Below are 27,191 nucleotides of genomic sequence, written 5' to 3' on the forward strand. Positions count from 1 at the left end.
GGCTGATTGGTGATTGTGACACTTTTGTTTAAAGATGCAATCCATGCCAGATAAAATACAAGTTTTATAAAAAATTTCTGCTGCACTACTTTTATAAAAAGCACTTTTTCTGTCCTTGGGTTTTCTTGTAAAAAAAAAAAAGTATGAGAAATTATAGTATTGTACAGAGACACAAAAATCATTATGAGCTTTGTTTGAAGTTTTGTGTGTTATATCTTACAACAGGGACTCATGGGCATCTGCTTCTTAATGGAACACTTATTAAATTACTCGAGGGATGAATGGCTCAGAGAAAGAGCAATGGGAGCCAGAAGCTGCGTTTTTTCTTGCTGCTTGTCTCTGCAGTAGCTCCTGCTGATGTACGAGTTAATGTACTATCAGCATTTCAAAAATATACAGAATGTGTGTGTAAAGGGATTGTGGAATACATAAAATATACACATAGAATGTGTACATGGAACATAATTTCTTCATCAACAATCAAAAAAGGGGAAAAACTGGAATATATGATATCTATAAGAAGGAGCATACAGTAATTCAACTAGCAGCCTGAAGACCAGTAGAACAGTCATGAAAGAGCTGCATAGTTCCTCTTGCTTAGTACAGAAATTAACATACATTATTCTATTTAAATTGGATGTTTTAGCACAAAAATACTAAAACATGAAGAATGTTAATTTAGTGTGCAAATATGTAATTTCTTTTCACCAACTGCAGAATAATGGGGAAACTAGTTAGGTGATCTGTCTGATAAGACAGGTGTTTGTAATTCTTAAACACATAATTCAATTCTTAAAGGACTTTTTTATTGAATTGTAATTCACAGCAAAAAAAGTGTGAACCTTTGAATGCTAAAGGGAAATGAGAATGGGAAGATTGATATCTTCCTGAACTAAGGATTTGAACAAGGTCAAATGAAAAATCTTTTGAGCTGATTTTATTCCCTCATTGATTTTAAAGGCAGCCTAAGGTGATTATGTGTAGAATGGGATGACTAAAATTTAAACATACAACAAGAAGAGAGACAAAGCTCAAATTTTCACAATTATTTTAGGGACTGTAGATGTGTTGTACTAAAATTTTAGAAAATATGCACAATATCTTTAATATCTGTTGTGACAATTACACTGGAGAAAAGAAGTAAATTTAATTCCGAATAGATCACAAAGGCAACCTAAAATATTAATATATAGTGGACAAAAGTTTTCAGACTGACAGGAAAAAAACCAGAATTTGTTTTATAAACAGTGCACAAGGCATTCAGAATCAGAATTACATTTACAGATTCTTCTGAGGGTGAACATAGGAAGACTGTTATACTGAGATACATACATATATGTATAAACATTATATATAATTAGATAGGTGAATAGATGGGGAACAGATATCCACTATTTTTAGGTAAAAATTATGGCATCAGTTATGCTTTGAATGAATCATGAAACTGTTCTTGAGTAGAACATGAAGTCCAACAATAAATACATGCATCATATTTGAGACACCATATTTTTCATATACAATTTACAGCACATGGATCTTTAAACTCCCTTTCTTCATTTAAATGAACGCAGCAGTGAGCTTCAGATGCCTTCCACAGTAATACAGAAGCATAAGCTGAGCAAGGATGCAATTCACCCATGCTCTGCATGTTCTCCCACCCTGAATTCTTGGTACAATTTAGAATTCATATTTATTCAGTAGTTTCCAGTTGAGGCTTCAGATCTATTCCAATCACTTACTTTTTTGAACCTGCACCTGCAATTTAGACTAAGACCTTAAGCCTCAAATTATTCATACCAAACCAATAAAATTAGTCATCTGCATACTTTTTTTTTTCAATGAAAAAGGTCACACAAAAGAATATAAACTTGGAAGCAGGAAGACATTAGGAGATTACTCTTCTACCTTCAGTAGAAATTACACTTTGAAATTACATCCAAAAGAACATAATATGCACAAATACTATTTAAAAATTATGAAATTTAAAGACATTATTCAAATTAGACATATTTTTTAAATTTCAGGAGCTGAATTTGAATTAATCTGCCTTCAAATAGACACTAAATGTGCATTAAAATCAAATGAAGGTCTAAAAATGTACCCTCAAATATTTAAGCTATATCTTTAAAATATGTTACAGGTCATATGCAATTAAAAAAAAGGTAAGCATAAGTCAATTTTATATACTATTAAAAGTCAATTTTATATACTATTAAGCATAGTGAGTCTTGACAACGTTTCTAATAAAAAATAAATAACCAGCTTTATCTTGACAAAAACATTCAGAAGAGTAGTTAGATGAAAGGCAAATGATAGATTGCTGAAATTAGGCCTATTTAAATAAAGTTGAAAAACTTCCTTTTATTCAGTGTCCTTATGTAGTCTCGTTAGAAAGCAAGACATTGATCCCTGTAGACTTTAGAGTTAATTACATTCTGACAGCTCAGATGTTTCGTCTAGATTTGCCCAGACAATTTCATGCTTCAGGACTGAGGGGAATAAAGACCGAAGGACAAATACAGGAGAGTGTAGATTTCTCAACACACTTTAAGTGTCTAGGGTAAGATTTGGTTCAATATAAAAGCAATCAAATAGAAATGTTTATGTGCAATCATCTATATCTGTGCAAAGCACATGTGAGTCTACATTGGACTAGCAGATACAACTCAACACCCATGGAATGTAGGTGTCATTGGAGGACATTTCAAGTGGAACTTTATACTTTTGAATTGACAACTGAATTGCACTTTGAATCAAAAAGTCGTGTCCTAGAATGGATATTCAGCTGCTCTCCATTAGAGATATGATTCAGTTTCTTAACTTTTAAGTTTTTTGGTTTTTTTTAACCATGGAAAGATTGTTTTCTGCACTGTGTGGTTTAGAAGCTTAATTGAAATAATCTAGCAATAAAAAATATGTTACTAGTAATTACTTGCTGAAGAGATAAAGGCATTGAGTCTGCATTCCATTTTCTTTCTATAAATCACATAAACTTTTCATTTTATGTGATTACTTGAGGTTCTTTACATTAAACAAGACAATTGTAAGGTTAATATTGTATTGCCAATGAATGAATTTGGCTTAATAGATTTCTGAAGAAACTTACCATGTTTTTATACTCCATAATTTTCCCTCCCTCCCAATTTGACTTGGTGGCAACTGGTTATACTCATAAAAAGGGAAAATATGTTATTGGTTTCTTGTTCTTACCAAAACAAGATTAGCTATGAATTAAATTGTGAGAAGTACACAAAGATGCTGTAAACCCTTCTTCTGAATAAATATTTATATAAACAATGACCAAAACAGTTTGTGTATGCAAGGCCAGCTAAGTGAATGCCAAGGACAGCATAAAATTTATTTTACAATTAAAAGATACACATATACATGTAAAATATACCTTTTTAAAGTATGCAATGGAAAATTTTATTTTGCAGATTTATTAATAGTATAAATGGTTTATAATTATACTTTCTATTATTCTAAACTCTTTAATACCATCAAGTTAAAAAAGACTGCATAAGAATCACAAGAGCTGTAAAGGTTTAGAGGAAGGAAGCATCCAAAAGATAAACTGCCACTTTGAAAAAAAAAATTAATTCTATTATAACCACCTGTTTAAGATAAGTAGGATAAATAGTTCCCCATCTTTATGTCTTTATTAGATTTAAAGACATCACATACACCAATCTTCTGACTTGCAGTTTCCTAAATTATTGTAATGAATCTCAGCCTCCAGGTAGAAAATATAATATTTTTTTCAGAAATTTGAGAAAAAAATTTTAAAAAGCACTCCAAAATGTTAGTCCTTGCACTCTGTAGCAAACATTTCTTTTGCTCTTTTTCATAAAAACTCTCCCTCATTTGTCCTGACTTGAAAATAAATGAGTTCTGGACCTGAAGGACAATAAAAAATTCAAAGATGAGTCTCTTTAGAAATGAGATTGAGGAGTATATTACTTGAATGTGGGAAGTTCCTCACTGAAGTCTTTCCCTCACTTTGTATAGCGTCTTTCTAAAGCATTGCCATTCCTACCATTGAATATGTTTCAATCAAGAGAGGATTGTTGCTTAGCTAGTACTTAAACAATTCATTAAAGACATTTTTCTATGATACTGAATTTTTTTTTAACTTTTCCTGATTGCCCTTTTTCAAAATGTGTTTTCTTCACAGTTTGAAAATGCTCAAAATATGCAGTCTTTTCTCTTTAATGAGGGCAACTCTCACAGCTGCAATAAAATTGTCTCTGGTTTAGTGGTTATCCAGTGAGTTTAGCTGTTTCTAGACTTGTATTACATCATTTGCTCAAACTGAAATCTATTTTCCTTCATTTATTTTAAATTCAGTCACTAACTTTCAAATTGTTTGAGTGTAAGGTGTAAGTTGTCTAGAGTGATAGAAGGTCTTTTGTTCATGTTTTCCCATTGTCATCTTGAAAGGCCTGGTTACAAAGGCACAAAATGAAACAGGACTGTCTATTCTTCTGATTTGATTAAACTAGTCTGAAAGGTAAACTATGAGAATAAAAAAAGATACTGGGTGTCAGAGGGACTGACTAAACACTGGCACCTTCATTATTCTTTTAAGAATAGAAAAAATTACAATATCAAGTATTTCAGGATTGCACGTGCTATGTCTGATTAGCCAGGTGCAGGAATTTACCATTTGTGTGGTACAGGGGCAACACAGCCTGAGAAAGTCTGTGGCTCACCAAGCTGAGCATTCTTTGTACATGAGGCCTACTGTCAGTATACCCATAACTGATTTTGGAAATGTAGATCCCAAATTCTCAGAGCATTGATATTTTCTAGGCCTCAGACTTCTTCTGCCTTTCCTTATTATCATGGTCCTGAATTGCAACGCTCCTGCATGGGAGCAAGAAGATTGTCCGTACACTGCTCTGTCTCCCTCCTGCACCAGAAATTTGTTGGCCCTTCAATTTTTCCAAGTGACAATTACAACAAGCCTAGGTCATCCCAGGACAGAAAAACTGCTCCCGGGGTCAGAAAACATGGAAATTTATGTGTTTTCCCAGGCAAGGTTTGTCCTCCTGTCTTCCAAACTAATTCAATAGGTGCTGACTTATACTCAGCCTGATTTTCATACACGTCCATGCCACGTGTAAATTCAGTCTCCCAGGAAGGTACAGGGATCCTGTACCCTTCTAACATTCTTAGGAATAGGATACTGACATGTGCATCAGGGGATTGAAGAGTAGAAGTACAGAGCAGATATTTTAGTAAGGTGGTTGGGACAACTTTCTGTTACAGAAAAATTTTCAGCCCCATTGCTTACTTTTATTAAAAAAAAAAAAAAATAGACCAAGAGCTGGTGAATAAAAAAAAAAAAAACCCTCCCTATTCCTTAAATACTTTTTATATAGTACAATTATATCTTCATTTCCATCTTCTTTTCCTGGATGCATCATGTTAAATAAATATACATTTAAAAAGTTAAATATAAAATTACCAGATTTAGTAACCCAAACTTTCACTAAAAATCTCTGTTGAGCTGAAGTTTCATAACTAGCTGAGCCATTTTAAGAATCCACTTTTGCCAGAGAAGGTATGTTGCACTCTCTTTTCTCATTCCCATCTCACTTCTGTCTTCCTGCTTTTCTATTCTTTTCTCTCTCTCTCTGCTCCCAGGTGCACTTTGCTGGGTATTCTTAGGGTTGTCTCAGATTATTAAACCCATAAGCTCCTCAAATCACATAGAGGAAATATACATTAGTAAATGAAGCAAGGTTAGGGTTTGTGCAGCCAAGCTGGCATGATTTGTCAGCTTCCACATTACTTTTACTAGCCAAAACAAAGTGATGCATCCAAATCACTTTTCTGAAATGGTCCCTGCCAAATCATCCTTACTAATTCCCAAATTAGACCTGGGAAATATTTGTATAGTTCTAATTCACATTGCCCAAACCCATGCCAGGGGTCTCTCTAAAAAATTAACAGTATGTGTTGGGGTGCACGTTGTTTTACAGTTTAGAAGTTCTGCAGTTGAGTTTTATAAGTTTTGTATTTTATTCCTATTAAAATGTATGGGTTAAATATGGCGACAGAAGCAGGGGATTTTCAGGGCTCCCCCCTCCTTTCCCGGCAGTCAGTTATCTGTCAATCAGTTATGTCCTCCCTATTCTATGTTAATTTCACTGTCCGTCAGATCAGTCCCTCCTTCGTTGCCCGGGCAGCCCCCTTGTCCATCACCCCTGACCCACTCCCAAACTCTGGAAGGATCTGCGGGGTTCGGGTGGTGATTGGGCCAGGGGGGAAAGTCCACACCTTTTGTTTTGTCAATTGGATGTTCTCTGTCACCCCATCTGATGTTGCATGTATTGATTGGTCATTTATGTTTTGCCCTCCCCCTGGGGTCAGTCTTATAAAGCTAGACCAGGGGGAGGATCTTTGTCAGTTTTCTGTGGCCCCTTACCCTTTTGCTTCTACCCTGCCCTCAATAAACCTTCCCTCAACCACGGAAAACTGATCGACTCGCTTCTTCCCTCCTGCGCTCCGTTGCCTCTCGCGGTGCCTTCGCCTTTGGCTTTCGTCTACCTTCTTCAGGTCGCCACCTGTGGCCTCTGCCGCCCAGGGGACCTGAGTGGCTCAGGGGTTTCTGCCAAATCATCCTTACTAATTCCCAAATTAGACCTGGGAAATATTTGTATAGTTCTAATTCACATTGCCCAAACCCATGCCAGGGGTCTCTCTAAAAAATTAACAGTATGGGCAAGCCAATTTATAATTTTGTTCAGTTTACTGTTGCAGGTATATTCCATTTATTCCTAGTTTGTCTGATTGCAGAGTTCAGTAGCCTGGCCAATATGTAACAGAGAATCAAATCAGCACCAATGTGCTGAATGAAGCTTAGTTTGGACAAACAGCAAAATGTTAAGTGATTCAGAAGACATCTGAATGATGCTCCTTTCCAACATGTATTTTGCAACTGTTTTCCATAAATCTGTTGCTCTAAGCTTTAACTATTACAATGCAAAGTCTTAATGTATGGAGATAGATGTTGTGTTATGAAGCTATATGGCATTACCTGTAATGGATATTTGCTGGGTCTTTGTATTGTAGCTCTATAGTGCCTGAAATGCTTTTCAAAATCCTTCTAATTCTGCAAACACAATTAGATTTGATTCTTTTCATGGATATTTCTCAAAACCACATGGTTTCAAACACATCCTTCAGAGCTGTGTTTCTGTTTCTATACGTCTGTCCAGACGTAACCCAGAATTTTTGTCTGACCATACAAAATAAAGCAATGTTTGTTTGACCAGTTTTTGGATAAGACTGAAAGCTTGCCTTTAAAACCTGTGAAGGAGTTGAAGAATAATTTATTCTGGACAAATTATTTTAATGTTGCTGAAATAGTTCTGTATCATATAGCAAATGTCTATAAACACTGTTATTACAGACCAGGAGAGAAGTTTATAATTTTAAACTATAAAAATGACCAGAATATAATATTTTTCTTTGACAAAATTTGCACAAAGTGCAATTTGCATAAAGTGAAGAAATTAATTGAATTATTGTAAGATGGCCAATATCACCTAAAGTAGTAGGCTAAATTTTTTCTCTTCTGAAGTAAAATGTTATTACAAAATCAACCAATTTCTAGACTTTTAATATAAAACTATGGATTTATTAAACAAAAAATAACAACAACAACAACAACAACAAACAAAAAAAAAACCACCACCACCAACAACAAAAAAACCCACATCGAACAGAAAACAATTATGCCCTAAGCCCAGCATAATTACATTTATAATGAGGAAACATTTTCTAGAGGTTAAAGTCAGCTCTTCAATGAAGTTCTACTGCATTTTGGATATTTTATTCCAATTGGACATGTTTTTTGTCTTATTCCTTGATACTTGTTAAATGTGAAAAATATAAATATAAAATCAAATATGCAGAAGTGGGTAGTTTATATTCTATAATTGCCACTTATCATATACTTGAAAAGCTCAGTAAAATTAATTTTAGCTTTGGAAATACTGGAAGATGTTCTCATTCATTATTCATCAAATGTAGGAAAATGACACAAGAAATCTTGAAGTATTTTATAGAAACAACACTTGAAAGCAGAATGTTTGGGCACAAAATGACAGCGGTGCAGAAAAGCCAGAAACAAACTTTGCACATTAAGTCTGTTTATGAGTTTGTATGAAGTCTTGAAGCATTATTAAACAATCGTGTAAGTAGATTTTGAATAGGCAGTGATTAGGAAAAATGGAAAAGTTATCAGTAAAGTTTGAATGGATAAGATTCATCTTCCTTAAAAGCTACCTGAAATTGAAATGGTGCGTTCAGCTCTTTGTCTAGATTCCCTCAAGACAGTCGCAGTAAATGGTGGCCTTCAGTTTGACCTTTTCTCCTGCTGTAACAAATCTGGCATCTTTGAGATGAAGCACCTTAAGGAGGTGCTGACTTCCCTCTACTGACTGTAGAGGAAGCCTCAACTCTTACGTGACATTATAAGTGATATATTTTTATCAGTAGGGTGGGATTGTTCTACTAAATTTCACAATATAAATTCTCACACCTGAGATAGTCATCCTGGAGTTTTATTACCCATGAAGATAGAGAAACACTTCTGGAGTTCTTTCAACTAAACTATCTTAGTAGTTTACCTTAGATTTTAAATAATCGTGTGTTTATGTAATAAATAGTAGGCACTCTTGGAAATGCTTCTTTGTCTTAATTGTCCATTAAAAAAAAAAAAGAGAAATGGCAAGTTAAATACAGGCATTCAGGCTTTAAAATTTTAATTTTTCCTGGTGAGTTCCTCTAAAGGTTCTCCAGCAGAAGTAATTTCATTTTGATGGGGTATATTGGAAATTTGATATGCATGAAACAAGAAGAAAAAAAAATCTAGTCACCCACAGAGGACATATCTATATTTATCCAATCCAAATTCTTTGTGATGCAAAAGGAAAATTCTCTGGGATTTGGATCTGGCAAGAGAAAAAACAGACATCACATCATGTCAGGATAAAGACTTTAGGACGTCATTGTTTATTACAGCTGAAATTATAACAATGTCTATGTAGTGTCTCTCTACATTTTCAGGAGATCTTATGTAGGAAATTAGCAAATGCATTCCTTAAATAAGTGTAGTCAGGGTTAGGTAGTCAGAATTAGGGAAATGGAATTCCTGAGCACCAAAACACATCTGACACTAGAATATGTAATAGAAAAGAGATACTTTTCTGAGTGGGTCTCTACAAGAAGAATGCTTCATCATCTTTGTGTTTCATTCAGAGGTCTGAAACCATATGACAGCAGGTGAAAATCAGATGACTAAATTTGTTATCACCCTAACTATCTTCATCATTGACTCACAGATGTTATTGCTCAAATATACAGATCTCTGAGTTGTTTGTGCAACAGGTCCTGCATTGCTTAAGTTTTCAGTTTCCTAAATATAAAATAGAGTTATTTCAATTTAATATATTAAGTTAAACTTATTTCTTCTTGCCATGCTGGTTTATAAACTTTCTTGCAAAATATCAAGCATTCTACTCAGTGGCAGAATCTATCCGAAGGGCACTCTGGGAGATTGTCCTCTAGCTGTAGCTGCTTCGGCTGTCTGATTTTAATCCTCCATCATATGTCTGATGGAGTCTTTAGTGAGATAAAGCACTGCCAAGAATCAGACAGACTATTAGTGAAATAGATCTTAATTAAGAGTATTGACTTATTGTGAATTTAGGTCTATAGTTTTTTCTCCTATTCTGCCTTGAAAATCCAAGGACAAAATTTCTCAGGGGGAATGTTAGCTGACTTAGGTAAAACAAAACACAAGTATTATTTTTGTTTAACTTCCACACAATGTTAGTACTGGTATCTACCCAGCGCCTGCTCTTAAATTGCACTAAGCTACTAGATGGATCGCAAGATTTTAGGTAACTTTCCTGAATAGCTTTTCTAAGTCAAGAAATCTCTTCTACAAGCTAAACATATTTAATGTTTGTATTAAATTTAGGGAAATTGAAGCACCACAGAACGTCAGGTTCACTGTTCCACACATTGTCGTACTATAAGAAGCTTCTAATCTATATATCAAAGTCAGGATGAGAAAAAACTAAAAGTAATGAGAACTGGCAAGAAAAATGTGGCAAACTCACTTCTTTCCAAGTTCATACTACAAAGCCTGTCTTACAGATTATTGAATTAAATAAATGTAATATTATATAATTAAATATCTATTGAACATCTTTATGATAGCTGAGGAAAATAATGCAAAGACTATATATAATTTCTTCTCTGTCAAACCCAAAAATACTTAATTCCTAAAAACCTCTATTCTTATTTCTAGAGAGGCATCATTTCTGTAACAATTCTTCTGTAGAAAATGTATACAAAATGTGTTTTGTGAGAAACTTTTGGAATAGAAAAAATATCTGGTTTGATGTTATGGAAGCATGAATATACCTAATACAACTTAACATATAATATAGAGAAACAGCCCTTTGATAGCTTATATGTATAATAAACACAGTCACATGAAGAAAAAGAAGGAACTCTTTGTATAGAATACAATATTACATGCTGTTATTCAGTTTGTCACAGAGACTTGAAATTTTATTAGGAAAAATATGGTCAAAGACTATGATATTTATTTGTTAAAGATTACTAAAACCAGGGAAGAGTTGTATAAGATGAATTGATAATAGCCTGTTGCGTTCATGGTATTAGAAATATTTCCAATACTTGTAATTGAGTGTGCATGGTTTCTAATTCTAATGAATTTGCAGTTCATTGAGGAAATGTGAGCAAATGTAGATAAGAAAATTCTACCGTTTTAATTTAACAATATTTCTCCAAGGCTCTTTAAAATTTGATAGATAGCTGAGACAAGTCAGTATGGAAGTTTTTATATGACTTTTGAACACTGAAAGATAACATTATGATTTTTCTCCATAATATAGCTAACCTTGCCTGTTGAGTAGAACTACTTTGGCAAAAATTCGTATTTGCTATTGCACAGTTTCATAAGCACATTTTGACAGCCATGTTGTAGTCACAGATGAATACAGTTTGCTTGCTTTTAATTTGAGCAATATGTAATTTATCTTTATGTGTACTGTCCTGAAGAGTTATCAGTACTTTTATGCATACCACAGTAGTTCTGCTTTATTAACTTGCCCTTTATCAGATTTATCCTCTAGGGCAATTGTCTCTAATCAGCCATGTGAACCCATACATGAAGGTAACTCTATGGATGACTAAGGACACAAAAAATACCCATTGCATAACTAGAGCCAAAGGCAAGACTTTCAGAGAGCATTTCAAAGGGAAAATTTTAACACTTTCTGCTTTCCCCACTGCACTATAGGATTAGGCTGCTTTGTACCAGAGAGGGGACCAGGTAGCCCATGTATTAGTCTTTGCACAACTCCATTAGTGGCACAATGCAGCTCTGAAAAACCCAGTTTTGACCCTTGTTTAGTGAACAATGTGGGGCTCAAAATCCATAGACTGGTGTCTTCCACAAACAAGCATTCACAAACAAGCAAAATAGTCAATTTTGTGTATTTTGTTTCCTTCAGAAGGTGAAATACATCTTGAAAGATACTTAGGAAAAGAGGAAATTGACTCAGAACAAGAGACAGATGATTTGTCTAGGCCCAAATATTTGTCAGATATGTTCCATATATATAGAGCTAAATTCCTTCTGGTAGACTCAGGTAGTACAGGAGAAGTGCTGTAAATGGGAGATGAGTGAATTTCTGCCTAAGACATACCTTCAAGCCTTCATGTTCAATTTCCCTTGCACATGTAGCTACAAGATGCAGGAAACATGCCATTACATTAGATTACATTACCTCATCTGTCATATCTGCAGTTTATAGTGTTAGTTTCCAGAGATCCAGACACTCAAAGTTCTGTGGAGTAAGCCAAAAGCATCCAGACTTGTTTTTTGGAAGAAGCCCTAACAATAGGAAAATTATCCTTCTCAATGAGCCAGAACAAACCCAAGTCATCAAACATAATTTTGATAATGAACATCACCATTTTACATTCAAATACTCCCAAAATGGTGGCAATTTATTAATGTCACATTAAAGGGCTCAATTCATTATTATGTTTCAGCAGAGAGGCAGTTAATGAGTGATGCATGCACATGGACAAGCTTCTAATTAGGGTTTCTCTGTGTGTTGAAAGCTTGGTGCTGGGATACTGAGTGACTGCCAGCAGACTATTGACTTTTTTCCCTCTTTGCTGAACATGCCTATTTATACAGCTTATTGCTAATGAGATGCTAATTGAGTCTGCCATATCTAAATAAAAAACTCTTGAGTTTATTGCTGAATCCTCTAAATGGAGCTCCATTTCAGAATATTCTCCCAATCCATTTTCCTCTGCACTATTTGTGCTTGATTGAAAAATAATTTTGAACAGTAGGAACAGGATGTCAATTAAAAAAACCCCAAAACAAACACCACCACATTATTTCTAATATTAGTTTAGAAGAGAACCTAGTAAATTAATGCCTGGGTATTTACATTTAGTTTTACCTAAAACAATGCCAAAATGTACTCAAGTATGTGGTGAATACTGTGCAAAAATATATAAATGCAAGTTTCAATGCCCTGGAGATATTCCAATAAAATAATTTTGCATGGAATGCAAGCAGCTTAAATGATCATCATGAAAACAAGAAAGCACATTAAGAAAAGTAGAATGAAGGCAAGGATTAGAGCAGTTAAATCATTTGGCTAGCTAGTTAAGGTTTGCACAGGAATGAAAGCAAATCTAATGTGATGATAAAGCCCTGCTTTTATGACCTTCAGCTTAGTATTCATCTGGCACTAAATTCAGTTCAGTGCATTCTACATTCTTTTTCTATATAAGGTTTTATACTTTTAGGATAAATTTTGGAGATATTTTCAGGACTGTTTTTGAGAAAAAAAATCTCTACAAATGTTTGATGTTTTTTAGGTATCAGTGGCTGAAAAATTATTGATTAATGTCTTTGGGATAAAATACTTTCTAGGCATACTAACTAAAACCAAACTGCAAAACCCTTCATTGCGTCATTCATCATCATTCTTTTGTAATGGTAGCAGTTCACTGTGATTTGCCTTCTGATTTTGTTTGAATGCTGCTCCATGGTTTGTGAATTCTCCTAGGCTATGTGAGTAAAGGCTAATCACAAAGACTTGGCAAGGAGCAGAGGACAATGTCAGGTGAAAAGACTATTGTGACCTAATAAGAATTGCACCTCCAAGATAGGCTGGATAAGCTCCTCCATAAACAAACATCAGAAGAGAATAATCAGATCCCTGTCCCTGCTGTGAAAGACACTAAAATGCATCAAAAAGAGACTGTCTCTGGAAAGCCATCAAATCTAGAGGGATGTTGCCTAAAGAGTTGTAGGACTTATCTTGGAGTCCAATGGAAAGAGAACATGCAGATTGTATAAAACTTCCGAGCTGTCTTAAGGGAACTGGTAGAATGTGAAATGTTTGGGGAAAGGATCAAAAAGGGAAAAGGCATTGGTCTGTATACTCATCTGGAAAGCTCTGCACCTGTTCACTGTAGTCTATATTTTATATTTTTATTTAATCCATTTTCCATCTTGGAGTTGATTGAATTTCCTATCTGAGGCTCGTGTATATGCTAGAGAACTCACAGCCAAATAAGCTGAGTCCTAGGAGAAGAGTTCTGTTTAACAAGCTCCTGGAGTGGAAAGTTGATGCATGAGGGGCTCAGCTCTGGATGACAGTAACTAGGGGAGGCTGGGGTCTGGGAGCCAGCAACTGGCTTGATCATACAAGCCTCACTATAGGAAACATCTGTGTGTGCATGTATATATATATATATGTATGTGTGTGTCTCTGTGTGTGTCTCTGTGTGTGTGTGTGTGTGTATGTATGTGTGCACGCGTGCATGCTAGTGTATTCCACTAGCGAGCTTCAACCCTGCTCTGCAGGAGGCAAGGAAGAGGATCAAGCCATTGGTGCTGTTCACTGTGTTTGTGTGTGTGTGGCAGCACAGGAGTGGCTCTGTGTGCTATTTCTAGCGTGTGTGCTTGTGGAGGGGATGTGCTCACCCTCACTGCTGGCTGGAGCTGAGAACATGAAAATTCAGTGGCCCTGAAAAGATGGGCTGTGACAGGAGAAAAGAGCCTGGGCCCAAATTTATCTGTTGCAAAATATTTTACTGGAAATCTCAGTCTCTGAGCCAGATAAGCTAGAGAGCCCTCATCACTGGAGATGTTTGGATTTGCGAAATATCTGTCAAGAATGGTATAGATGCAATTGATCTTACTTGGGGCAGAATGGACAAGCTAAATGAGGTCACTTCCAGCCTTATGATCTCATTAATCTCCATCATTTGGACCATTATTCACACTCTTGGAAATAAAAACAGCCATTCACAGAGCTGGACTTGCTCTGTCTGAAAACAAGGAGGTTAAAGGGTGAGCCTGTGTACTGGAGGAGACTCAAAAGGAGTTGCAGCTACCTGAAAAGCAAGTACAAACCAGAGTGTCACTCTTGTCAGTAAGATGAGAAGAAAAAAGGGAAAGAGATTAGATAGTTAGGAAAATATTCAGCATTAGAAAAGCAGTGTAGCACAGTAGCAGGATTGCCAGAGCAATTGAAGAAAACTTTCATCCTTTGAGTGGTATTTAAAGCTCAGTAGGATAAATTTGCAGGCGCCCTGATCTATTATTGTCAATGGTCCTGCTTCATGTGGGAGCTGAACTGTATGACCTGCATCAATGCTTTACAACCAGCAGTTCTGTGGTTCCGTGACCTCTGACAGCTGCTTTGAATGGCACTGTTTGGGCTGGTCATGTTCCAGCAGTTTGTTAGCAGGGTGGACACAGGCAGTCATAACTTAGCTGGGTAACTGATATGAGTGTGACTGGAGTTTTAGTACTTCTGTGTGATCAGTGCTGAACTTCTCTGTTTCATCTTCAAGATAACCCCTTTCACAGCATTAAAAAATGGCATGATACTACTTCACAGCTGTTATATCTGAATCAGCAACATTGAGTTTTCCTTAGGATACTATTATCAAAAGGAACAGCTTATACTGTGGACTACCCATGCCTTGTAACAAATGATCAACTTAATATTTTGTATTGAAATTAAGATTTTAGTAGGACTTCTAACAAATGAGTTTGTGCAAAGGAAGTCCATGGCAGTTCAAATCAGTTTAATGAAAGAACAAATCACCAGTTAATAGTCTTCAGGTATTAAAATTAAATAAAATATACTTTTAATAAATCATCTTCCTCCACTGCTTATGGGCTTCATCAGATAACATGCAGATGTGTAGAATGAAATAAGCTCTCTTTACAGGCAATAGAGACACTTAAGCCCTGTGAGGGCCTCATTTACACACACTAAAGTTAATATTTAAAAAGATAGAAAGGAATTGTATCCATTATTTTCATTTTCCATAAAAGGTCACTAAGGAAAGTAGCTTAGATGTATTTGTCCATATTGTAGGTGTCTCTGTATGCATAGATGCAAGATGAATTAGAAGCCTTTGAAGCATTACAAAGCAGAAAAAGCCAGCATAGAATATGCAATAAAAATCAGCTTATGATGGGCTCCAGAATCCTGTAATCTTAAGAGCTGAGCTTGGAAAAAAAACCTCCTGGCAATTTTCCCCACTCCTTTGTAGCTGAGAGGTACTAGACAAGTTTCACAGATGATTTTTGTTACTCACTGGTGCTTCTGAGTTTCCTAATCCATGATGCATGAAGCTTTCTTTAGCTGATGATGAGAGCTAAAAAATGGCAGGGATTCCCCCTGGTTTTACTTTTTGTTTTTGTTTTGTTTTGTTTTGTTTTGTCTGGGGAAATTTTTGGACAGCAAAATCATGCAATTCTACTATTTCATATTCATTTTACCAGGCCATATAACTACTTGGAGCAGAAGGAAAGCCTAGTCTGATTTCCAAAGAGCGGCCTATTGAAACGAGATGACTATTTAAGGAGGATATCAAGTAAATAAGTGTTCCAGAGCTTCAATAGCAGTTATGTACAGCATCCCAAATGAGCCTTCAGTGCCTCTTGCATAACATTTTCCCTCCACCTCCACCATCATCACAAGTCCATCAGTCAAAAAAAATGAAAAGGTTGCTAGCTTGAAGATTTGGATAACATTAGGTGCAGTGAAACTGAATCTCCTCAACTTGTCTAGAAGCTGAAGCTTAGATGTATGGAGAATTTTGATACCAAAAGCATAAACTTGTCCTGTAACTGTTTTAATGTGTCTTTGTTTATGTAACAGGCTGGCACATACTTTGAACTAGTCATCTGCTCTGCATAGAGACAGATGGCAATTCATCACACCTATCTTAGACATATACATTTGGACAGGATGAAAAACCTTCTGGAAATGCTTAACTCTTTACTGGATCTAACTCCTATTTATGTTCTTAATTCTAACTTTGGAAGTTGTAATTGAAATTGTGCCTGATATAATGACATGTCTACACCATAAAATGCAACATGGTTTAATGTGGTATGCCTTTCTGAGGTGGATAGATCATATTATGCAGTGTTTTTCCGTGTAAACAAAATATTTCAGGACAAAAAATACACAACCTTTGGAAATTATTCTTTCAAAAATAATAATATTGCTTCTTGATGCATGATAGCACATTAGTATAATTCATCATTGCTCTGTGATGCGAATACTTGTCAGCTGGACCATATGTTAGGGAACTTTGCTCCACATCTCCCAGTGCTTCTGAACCTTACAGAAGCCCATAAAATGTTTTATTTGAAAAAAAGCTATAGGGTTGTCTTACCATAGATGTCACTGAAAATAATAAGGACTTAGGTATTTCTGTTTCTTTTGAAAAAGTTGTTTTATAGTGGAATCATCTGACTACATACAATATCTGCTGTATCTAATACAGTGAAACATTGCCTATGCAAGCAATTAGATACACCTTTGGAAATAAGACAGATAGGATCAACAACAGGTAAGATAAATTGCTCCACAAGTTACACCCAGATATCTAAATTTAGCCAAAATAAAGCCACAGTCATAGCTTTAAAAGAAGCAGTCAGATACATTTTAAATTTAAAATGGTAGAAATGGCATCAAAAGATAGTAAAAAATCCTATTTTGAATTATTTTTTGTACATGCCTCCCTATCTTTATTTGAACAGAAGACCTATCATTGACTATAAGGCATAGTATGATGTCATTTCCAGAATGATAGAACAGTAAGGAAGGCAAGGTGAATCATGTCACATGACATACACATTATAAAGATATGTCCAGTTTGAAAGTAGTAATGCAGCTGTGGAAGGTGCTGATGAATCTGAACTGCTGTACGTTCATCATAATTTACTATCAAAACCAATATATTGGCACTGAAAGAGGAAGAAAAAGAGATTATCAGTATGGTCAGGAAACACAAACAGTTATGTGTGAGAGGACAAAGAAAACACATGAAGGTGGTGATGCCTTGAGAGGCTACCTAGAACAGAGGCTAGGCAGTGTTAAAGGAATAAAGTAGGTGGCTATTAAAGGCTTTCAAAGAATACATCCTGGGCAGTACGAGAACCTGGCTATACCCAAGATGGCTACACCCAAAACAGATCATGTTTTCACAATTTATAAGTTTTGGTCTGTTTACATATTGGGGTTAATTGTCCAATTATAGCTTCAGGTTATGAAGTCCCATCCTCCCAGTTTGCTCTCCTCAATTTGCTGTTTACACTTTTTGGGCCTGAAGTTGTAATGGTGTCCTTGGTTCTTGGCTGGAAAAGGATTGTTTTGTCCGACGAAACTGCGATGAGAACTTGCTAACACTCTATATATACACACTAATGCAGTACAGAATCTGGATAATATGAAAGCTAAAACTTAAGGCATCATTGGAAGTGAATGCTAATGCCCACACCAGGAGGATTTCTCTCAGCAACACACAGCATCTCTGCATGGCACCACAAGTTGAAAGGGCCAGGGTGCTACTAAATCCCTCAGCTTTCGCCAGCATTTCTGTCTCAGAGATTGCCACAACACACATGAACAATATCTCATATTCCAGTTGGCTTGCAGAGCACATATGGAACCAAAATGAACTGCAGGGATTGTCACAACCTCTGTTACTTCCTTCTCTGCGATGCCTCTCAGACTGGCCATATAAATAGATGTCACTTTTAGACCAGGTTGAATAAACTAGTCTTTTTCTTTGCTTGGATGGCTGGAGAGGGGAAAATAGTGGATCATTGCAAAGATCCTGATGACTTAGTCTGACAGCAGCTACTAATCTGTGTCCTTGGCTACAATGAGAGGAAATACATTTCAGGTCATTTACACCAAATTTGATGCTTTAAATAAAAAATAAGCAAACACCATGAACACACAAGAAACCAACAAAGCAAGCTTTTCTATAGACTATGACAAAGCTAATATATTTTAAGCATAATATTGCAATCTTAAATGTTTCAAATATAATAAATATGATAGTATAAAATTACTTTGGAAAGGAACTGGATATATTAAGCAGTCAGCCTTAAAAGAGACTTCTAATAGATAAGCTTATCAACTTGTGCTGTTATCTAAGCCTTTCTCTTCTTTCTACTGGGAATACCTGCAAAGACTGAGATAATGTACTTGGAATCTAGCTAATTTTTATCTGCTGAAAACACACTACTTCTTAGGGGTCAGCACTTCATATAAGAGGTTATGCATATATAGGATATATGTGCTTGTAAACATATATATATGTATTATAAAATATGCTTTTCGCACCTCTTTGTGTGTTTTTAGACACAGTAAGTAAACCTATAATAGCTAATCAAGTATAATTTCATATTATTTGATTGGTGTATTTATATTCCTAACTATTTGTTCACCTGGTTTTTCATAGCTAGTGGCTCCACATCTGTTTACCAGTATGATGTCTTATAGTAAAAGACATTTTTTCCAAACAGGTTTTCTGCACAAAACTACTCTCTCAATTGTTTATTATTTAAATGTGAATCATCTTGAAATACAGTGCCATGATTTGCAGTATACCACACCTTTAGAAGAATTAAAGATTAGCATTATTACAGTCAATGCTATGTTGCATTTACTTTTTTCTTTTTAGGACATCTTCTTACATATTTGATGTGAGTTCCAAGGAATTGAATATTCCTCCCTTTTTTTCTTTTTTAAAATTATTTTTTATTTAAAAGCTTATTTATCTGGGTGCTCATTTTGATAATCCTGTAGAGAAACTTTATTTGCAGAGGCTGAATATGTCATATTAATGTTATTTGCAGAGGCTGAATATGTCACATTATCTGAAAATTAGGTCCATTCTAAGATCAGTCCTTTTCTTACATGGTGATTTTCTGAAAACACACATTGTCATAAAGTCCTTGAAAATTTAGTGTGATATTTAACGTGCTTATTTCAACTTAGTATCCATATTGGTATTTGACTGCAAAACTGAAATCACAGTAAAAGGGATACTCACATTGTCCATTTAATGCAGCTATTGGCTACCACCTCACAGAGGTAGAATAGAAGAATCAGAATAGCAGGTTTTATGCCTGAAGTACTTACAACACAAAAAAGGATTTTTCCACACTTATATGTTCACAGAACTTTTGACAATGTTTTCAGATTAAAATTTCGGCTGGAATCAATGAACTATTAGTTATGAAAAACAAAATAATTTTTATACCTAGCAGGAGACTTAATAAATATTTACATCAGTTTCATTTTCAGTAATTTATGTTGTAGGGATTGCAGTAATATGTAGATTATTTCAGAATATCTTTTATCTTCACCTCAGACTAGCCATATATTTTAGTTTTCTTTTTATTGGTTACATAATTGCATAAAATACTTCTATTTTCAGTTCACATCTGTACTTGATTAAGTTCTGGATGGCATTTTAGAAACTCTTAGAAAACATGAATAATAATAAATATACTGAAATGATCTTGACTACAGAAATTTACCTGAGAGGAACTTAGTTCACAGAAAAAACATGAAAATATGGTCTTCAGTCATTAATTGGTGCATAAAGAAGATAAAGCTAATTAAATACCCAAGTCGTAAAATGAAGTTTAACACTTATTTAGTAAAGCATGTATATCGGATTACTATAAAATGTGACAAGTAAAACTCTCTTCAAAATCACTTACATTTTTTAATTTGATTAGCAAATTCTAAACAGACATAAATATACCAGAGTACATTTTTGTGTTCAATATTAATTCATAGAAAATCACCAGCATTTAAAACATGATCTCTGAAGGAAAATTTAAAAAAAATCAAAGCAAAACCAATTATTTTTACATTTGGTTTCATATAATGAAGTTGATATTTTCTTTATTTGCACATCATAGCACCCATTCTTTTACTGTTCTCAGGCTCTATAAACTAAATTGAGTTTATTTAGTGTATCATTCAGTCTGACTGATGTTTTGTTTCTTCAGGCCACAGCTGTACATGACCAACAACAGCATAACTATCTGTACACCTGGAGAGCTCAAACATACTCAGTCCAATGGACAATTCCTGTGAATGTCAAATAAAGGGTATTCAAAGTAATATAGAATATTCATCTGCTAATTGCATTTGCATATCTGTAGGCTTTAAGGGTGAATTATTCTCATTTTAGCAATTAATGAATTCAAAAGTGTCTGTATTTCTGAAAAATTAACAACTTTTTAACAGCATGAGCTAGTCTGTTAAAAGTTGCAAGTTCTCTACAGAGTCCTTGTAAATATATCCAGCTCTTTTTTATACAACTCCAGCTGATATAAGTTGGACTACCCTGAATTAAAAGCAAGGAGAATTTATCTTATAATCTAGGTATTCCAGCCTTGTGCATGAGCTGTTGCACTGAAGAAAATTACCTCATTAGGTAAATAATTACAATTCTGCCTTTGAGGTTACTTTCTCAGGAAACAAAAAAGTCTCTTGAGGATAATATCTCTTGAGGATGCTGGTCATATTTTTTGTACATTTATTAAAGCAACAGTAAGAAATTTAAAAATATAAATTAAAATTTTTAAAATGTATTTTCTATGGTTCTAGCACTGAGAAATCAGAGTGATGAAGCAGGGTCCATTTTCACTAGCTCTGTGCAAATATAAAGTGCATATATATAAATTAAAGTTTGACTTTAATAAGCTTCTAAAATGTGTTTGATTCTCTAATTTGTAGAGTTTTAAACAATGTTTCTCATACTGACACTTTTTAAATTTTTGCCATATTAGGATCATAATTTTAAAAAGTTTTTTCCTTCTTGTAGAGAAATAAACAACCTTAATGGATGATTCACCTACTTTTTGCTTTATAACCCTACTAATAAAAGTTGTTGCCTTTCTAGGTTCTTTGTCTTAAAAAAGACTGTCTAGGTGTAAAAGAGATGGATCATCATTGTAAATCTTAATCATAACTCACTCTTTGTACAAGGTATAGGGAAAGTTCAGTATCTCGCAAAGTAAGACAGCAAAACTGGAAAGTGGCAGCTGCCATTGAAAGAACAAACGTAAATTACACCTCCTAGAGGGAAATTAGATATTTTCTTTCACTTGAGGATGCTAATCTTTGAATTGTTTTGGTTTAGAATACTTGAATTGGGTTGGTCAAAACATGGTAGGACTTACAGGGGCTTCCGCCATTATGAGTAGCACCTCTCCCTGTTAGAGCTGCATTCTGTTGTCCTGCATTCTGTTCCCTGCTTCTCTTCACATCAACAACAATTATCCATCCTCTACTTCACCAGTAGAGATATAATTTATTAAGGGCTATAGCTTTTCCAGTCCTTTTTTTGTTTTAATGTAACAGTATAGAGTAATCCAGTCTCAGCCAAACTCAAAAAAAAAAAAAAAGCACTCATTAGGAACTGGAATGCACAAGAACAATGGAGAATAAAATACATTGAAAACATATTTATATTGAAGAAAGAGATGCTTACAGTTCCCAAGCCTAAAGTAATACACAGATAAAGCCACACTGGTAGGAAATACAAACTCTAATCTCAGCCCAGATGAACTAAAATAAGTATTGGAAACTCTACTTCCCCAAATTTAGGTTAAACCCCTCACCAAGGAGCTATTTCTGTGTTTTAATGAGGTTTAAATGATATCTGTGCTCTGAGAACTGCTGCTCCACAGGTAGTATCAACTTTCTGACACTGAGCACATTGGTGCTATTACGATTCTATCTAGAAGCATAAATTTAAGCTACATCTATTCTATTAAATTACAGTGTCAGGGACCATTCCCATCACCGTGATCCAATCATCTGAAGTGTTCAGTTTTCAGTGGCATCCCTAATAAAGCTGGGGCTTGGGCCAATTCCTACTTCTAACAACCATATTTTTGAAGTTTTCTTCTTTCAGTGTCTGAGAGACTTTAACAGCAGGATTTAGGCCATTAAGCATCTAAGTCCAATTATGAGCACTGGACTTTTATATACTGTACACTGCAATTTAATTGTTAATGCTTCAGCTAAGGTAACTGGGGAGCTTTTGAAAACAAAATTAAAATAATTATGGAATTAAGCAGCTTCACAAATAGGGTAGAGTTTCAGGAATGAGCACATCCAGACTCATGTCATCTAAGTCTCATTTTCTTCAGAGAGACTCTTGAAATTAGGATACAAGTAATCTCCTCAAGTACTATTTTTTTTCCTCCACTACAACAGGAAACTACATTTTTGAGGTTAAACATAGAAGTCTCCCTTTAGTGAATTGAATGAATTAGTGATATTCTATTTCACAACAGTAAGCTCCCTATTAACCTTCCTCTTATGTGGATTGCAAGTCTGAAAAGATTAATCTAATCATATATACCATTTCCATTCATGGCTTCTCATTGAGCATTATGAGTAGGTTTTTTTTTTTTGCATTTGTCTGCAGGGTATTATGTCATAATTCAATCTACAGCTTAAAGCTATTTTCAGCTATTTGGCTTCTTTTTAGTCATATACTTCACATCTTTCTAGCACATTTCTTCTGCCACCTCAGGATGCCAGGTTGTTATTTCACTACTACCTTTATGTTCTATCAAAAAGCTAAATACGCTGTTAGAAAGAAAATGAACCCATATATATAACAAAATTAGTGCATCACACTGACATTCTGTTTAAGACACAGAGCTCATAATCCAGCATTTCCTGCAGGGGCAAAAATCACTTGCAAGCAAGTATTTGCACAACAAGACACAGAGGATCCCTAGGAGTTGGAAAATCTGTTGTACTTGTAGCTGCTGTTTCAGTGTTCTTGAACTCATCTGTCATAAGAATTACACAGTCTCAGATTTCATTATTATTTTCTCATTTGTTCATTTCCATGTCATTTGGCACAGGATGGAATTTAAAAATACTGAAAACATTTACAGTTTTGTTTATTTTGTGAGGGTTCCTATTTCAGCAATTTCATATCTCACTTTATAAACAACAAAGCTGGCCTAAACTTGATCTTAAATTTTGTGCTAAGCGTGGGTTGTTTTACATTACAAAGAATAAGAATTTTGAAGAAAAATTTAAACCCTGTGATATTTGCTTGGAATATTATCTAATTATTGAAAAATAAAAATATTTTGGTGAGGGTTTGTGATGTTTTTATGCATATATTTTAAATGGCAAAACACTACTTGGAAAAGTTCTTTCTATAACCTTATTCTTATTAAGACTTTCTTCATGGCACTGAAATAGTTTGTGTTTAATTCCTTTTAAAATTTGGCCAGTGCTGCTGAGATGGTTTACATGTTGATCAGACCTTGTTATTTAAAGGGTGAAGGCTGAACAAAAAAGTCAGGGTTCTACTACACAAACTTAAATTACAGATTCCTTAGCTGTGAAAAATATAAGAAACTCCTAGATAACAATAAAGAACTCCAGAAATTTTAAGGGAAAAAAACAAAGTCACATGAATTATAGTTCATTTCTGTACGGTTGAACTTCCATTTAAAATTACAGCCCAAATCTCTTCTGTACATCACCTCCACTTACAGAAAGGTATGGGAGGAACAAGAAAACCAAGGTGTATCTGGGAGGAAATCAGCCATTGCTTATAAAACATACATCTTGAAAGAAGATTCCCCTCTTTTCAAGTTCCAAGGTAAGTATATCAATGATCATTTTTCCTGAATTAATGTTTCCTACTTGTTGCTGAGCCAGTACTGGCTTTCAGCTTAAAAAAACCCAAATTTGCTTTTCCCTTTTTGTCCTGTATCTCACTTCAGATGCAAATACATGTATAAAGACTAGACCTAAAATAATGAAAACACAAACAGCATCCTTCAGCTGCCACAAGGCCTTCTGGCAGAAGTATGTCATTCTTACAATCAGGAATTTTATATTTGTCTTTTGCAAAAAATGTAATTTTTTTAATATAAATTCTTCCCAAAGCATATCTAATCACCGTGTATAGAAAAAACCCCAACAAATACTGGTTTAGATGATCTCAACAATTTTTGCACAGATATTCTAAGTTTCCATAGAGGTTCGTACCAAAAACATAACAAGTAAAGGATTTTTGTTTAATGTGCTTCTAGAATGATGTGTGTGTGTGTTTGTGTGCACACATATATAATAAATATATATATACATGTATATCTATATAGAGTTGGTTATCAGGGGTTTTTATATTGTTTATAACAATCATTTCCTCTGGTTTTCATATCCAGTTGGAGTTCTGTAAAAAGTTTACTCTCTTCTATGCTATGCTATCAAATGCTAATGTAAGTTATGATATGAAGTTAGTTTTTCTTAAAAAATTGTTTTCGTAAGTTTTATTACACTTTAAGAGATGGACATCACAACTAATTTTAACTTCTATTAAACAAGAGAAACCTGTAGAGATTAGGCAGACACTCTGAGGCATGAAACAGACTGACAGTGTTTTCTGAAAAAATCTTGTCCTGTGATTAATGATCCCCTTGCACACGAATGCTTGTTTTGTTCAGATACATCATGTATCTAAAGTTTAATATTGAATTTCAAAAAATAGTGTTTACTTCCAGGAGACCTTTGGGAACAATAGCAACCTTCAAAGGCATCCCTGAGTGATTTTGTTGTCATCTATAACTACTGTTATTACTGGTTTATTTGTCAAGTTAATGCAAGTTGTTGTAAATATTATTTCAGTCATCTGTGCCTAAAGTCATTTCTCACATAAATACTTTTAATAGTAGCATTTTATACTTGGCTTTTTATCTCATAATGTAATGATAAGATAGGACTAAGTTATTCAAAACTTCTGAAGTCATCTTCTGTCTTCAACCTAAACCTTAAAGAGAAAGACATATACCACAGAAAATAAATCTCCCTGCACATTCTTTGTTGTTCCTTGGTAAACACAACTTTGTATAGAGCATCTACCACAAGAAGTGACAGTAGGCAAGGACAGGGCACCTTCATATAGAGAATACACAAACCTTTTATCTACAGATTGAAGGTATGTTATACCTCTGTACCATGAAAACTACAGGGTAGTGCCAACACAGAAAATGAATTCTTTGAAAGATTTTGTTGTTTGTAATTTCCACATTTCTTATATAGACATCAGTATTTCCTGAATTGTTTTCTTATGGTTCAGCTGGAACTCAGATGGTTACATAACTTTGAGATTAAATGTAAAAGTTCAACTTTCATGCACGTGGAGTTCTTGACCTTGACAATGACTAAAACTACCAGTTTACATCTAGAATTTGTATTACTCAATATATGTATTTAAATTTTTTATAGCTGTTACAAGAATAACCCTGATGTCCTTCTGCATGTGTAGAGCTAATTGAAACTGAACTTTGGGCTCTAGAAATGAAAGGGGAATGACTTTCCTAGATTATGTGAATAAAATGCTTATATTCTGTTACTCTCTAATATATTTTAAGAAATATAAGTTTAATTTTCTATCTGGCAAAAAAAACCCCTAAAGCCTATCTGTGAGAACATTTTAACTTAGAGCAGAGAAAAATAAGCCCTTTTATATGGCATACTTGAGGGAAGAGTCTCCTTACCACCTACTGAGGCTAAAAGTGTTCTATGTGTTCTGGTAATTGTTTTCATCTTGATAGCAGGATGGCTTTTAACAAAAAGAGCAGTCAGTGAATTAATCTATAAAATCTATGTCATCTTTAGTGAGTTGATTATGAATGACTTTTAGCTGTTGTAGAATTATATTTGAGTATATACAGTAGTCTTGGTTTGAAAAGACAGGTGTCTGCTAAGGAAGGCAGGAGCCTCCCCTGAAATGGAAACTGTAAGCCCTCTCCCTCAGAATTTTTATAAATTTGAAATATAGGGGGGCTCTCAGGCAAAGATATAGGAGAAGGAATAACTGTTCTTTATTAGGGAAGAAAATAAAAAATAAAATAAACAAAGCAGTAATACGAAAACAACACTGACAAAATCAGAATACGACCTGACACCCTGTTGGTCAGGGTGTTGGTAGCAGTCCAATGGGAATTGTGGCTGTAGTCCTCCTGGAGAGGCAGATGTTGTTCTGTTGAAGCCGTGATCCTGTAGAAGGGTGGAGTTTTCCTCCAAAGATCCAGTGGAAAAGGCAGCTGCTCCTCTGGGAATCCAGTGGAAGGGCTGTTCTGGTGTCTCAAAATCTCAGATTATATCCAGGTAGGAATGCTTGGCTCCTCCCTCTGGGTGGGGCATCTCACAATGGGGTGCTGTAATTTTATCAGTCATGCAGTGACATTCGATAGCCCATTAACAGCAGATGTCTCCCCAGAGGGAGGATTGGTTTGTGGAGGAGATAAAGAAAACTGTCCAATTAGCAGAAGATAACTGCCACATCTCTAACAGATGGCAAATAGAATACACACATTGCCTTGTAACCTAAGACAACAGTCTGAATGCTACTTTTTGCAAAAGGCTCAAAGAGGTGAAAACACGATTTTGAAATATCTGTTCACATGGCAAAATTTATGTCTTTTTAAATGTAAAACTATACATTAGTTTACTATACTTTAGCAATACTGAAATATGCCCCAAACAAATCAAAAATAGGCTCAGAATGGCCCAGAGCATTCCCTTGAGCATTTGTCTGAGGAACAGAAAAATCAGAATCAAGGTTCAGGCTTGCTCAGTGCTTTGCCTCTGGCCTTGAAAATCTCTGAGTGCTCTTCACTCTCCAAGTTATCATATTTCTCTTTCATTTCAGCTACTTACTAACAGTGACATTGGCTATACTGGAACTTCATTATTCATTATCCTGGGTTTAAA

Source organism: Geospiza fortis, unplaced genomic scaffold (genome assembly GCF_000277835.1).
Source record: "Geospiza fortis unplaced genomic scaffold, GeoFor_1.0 scaffold81, whole genome shotgun sequence".
In the NCBI taxonomy this organism is placed as follows: Eukaryota; Metazoa; Chordata; class Aves; order Passeriformes; family Thraupidae; genus Geospiza; species Geospiza fortis.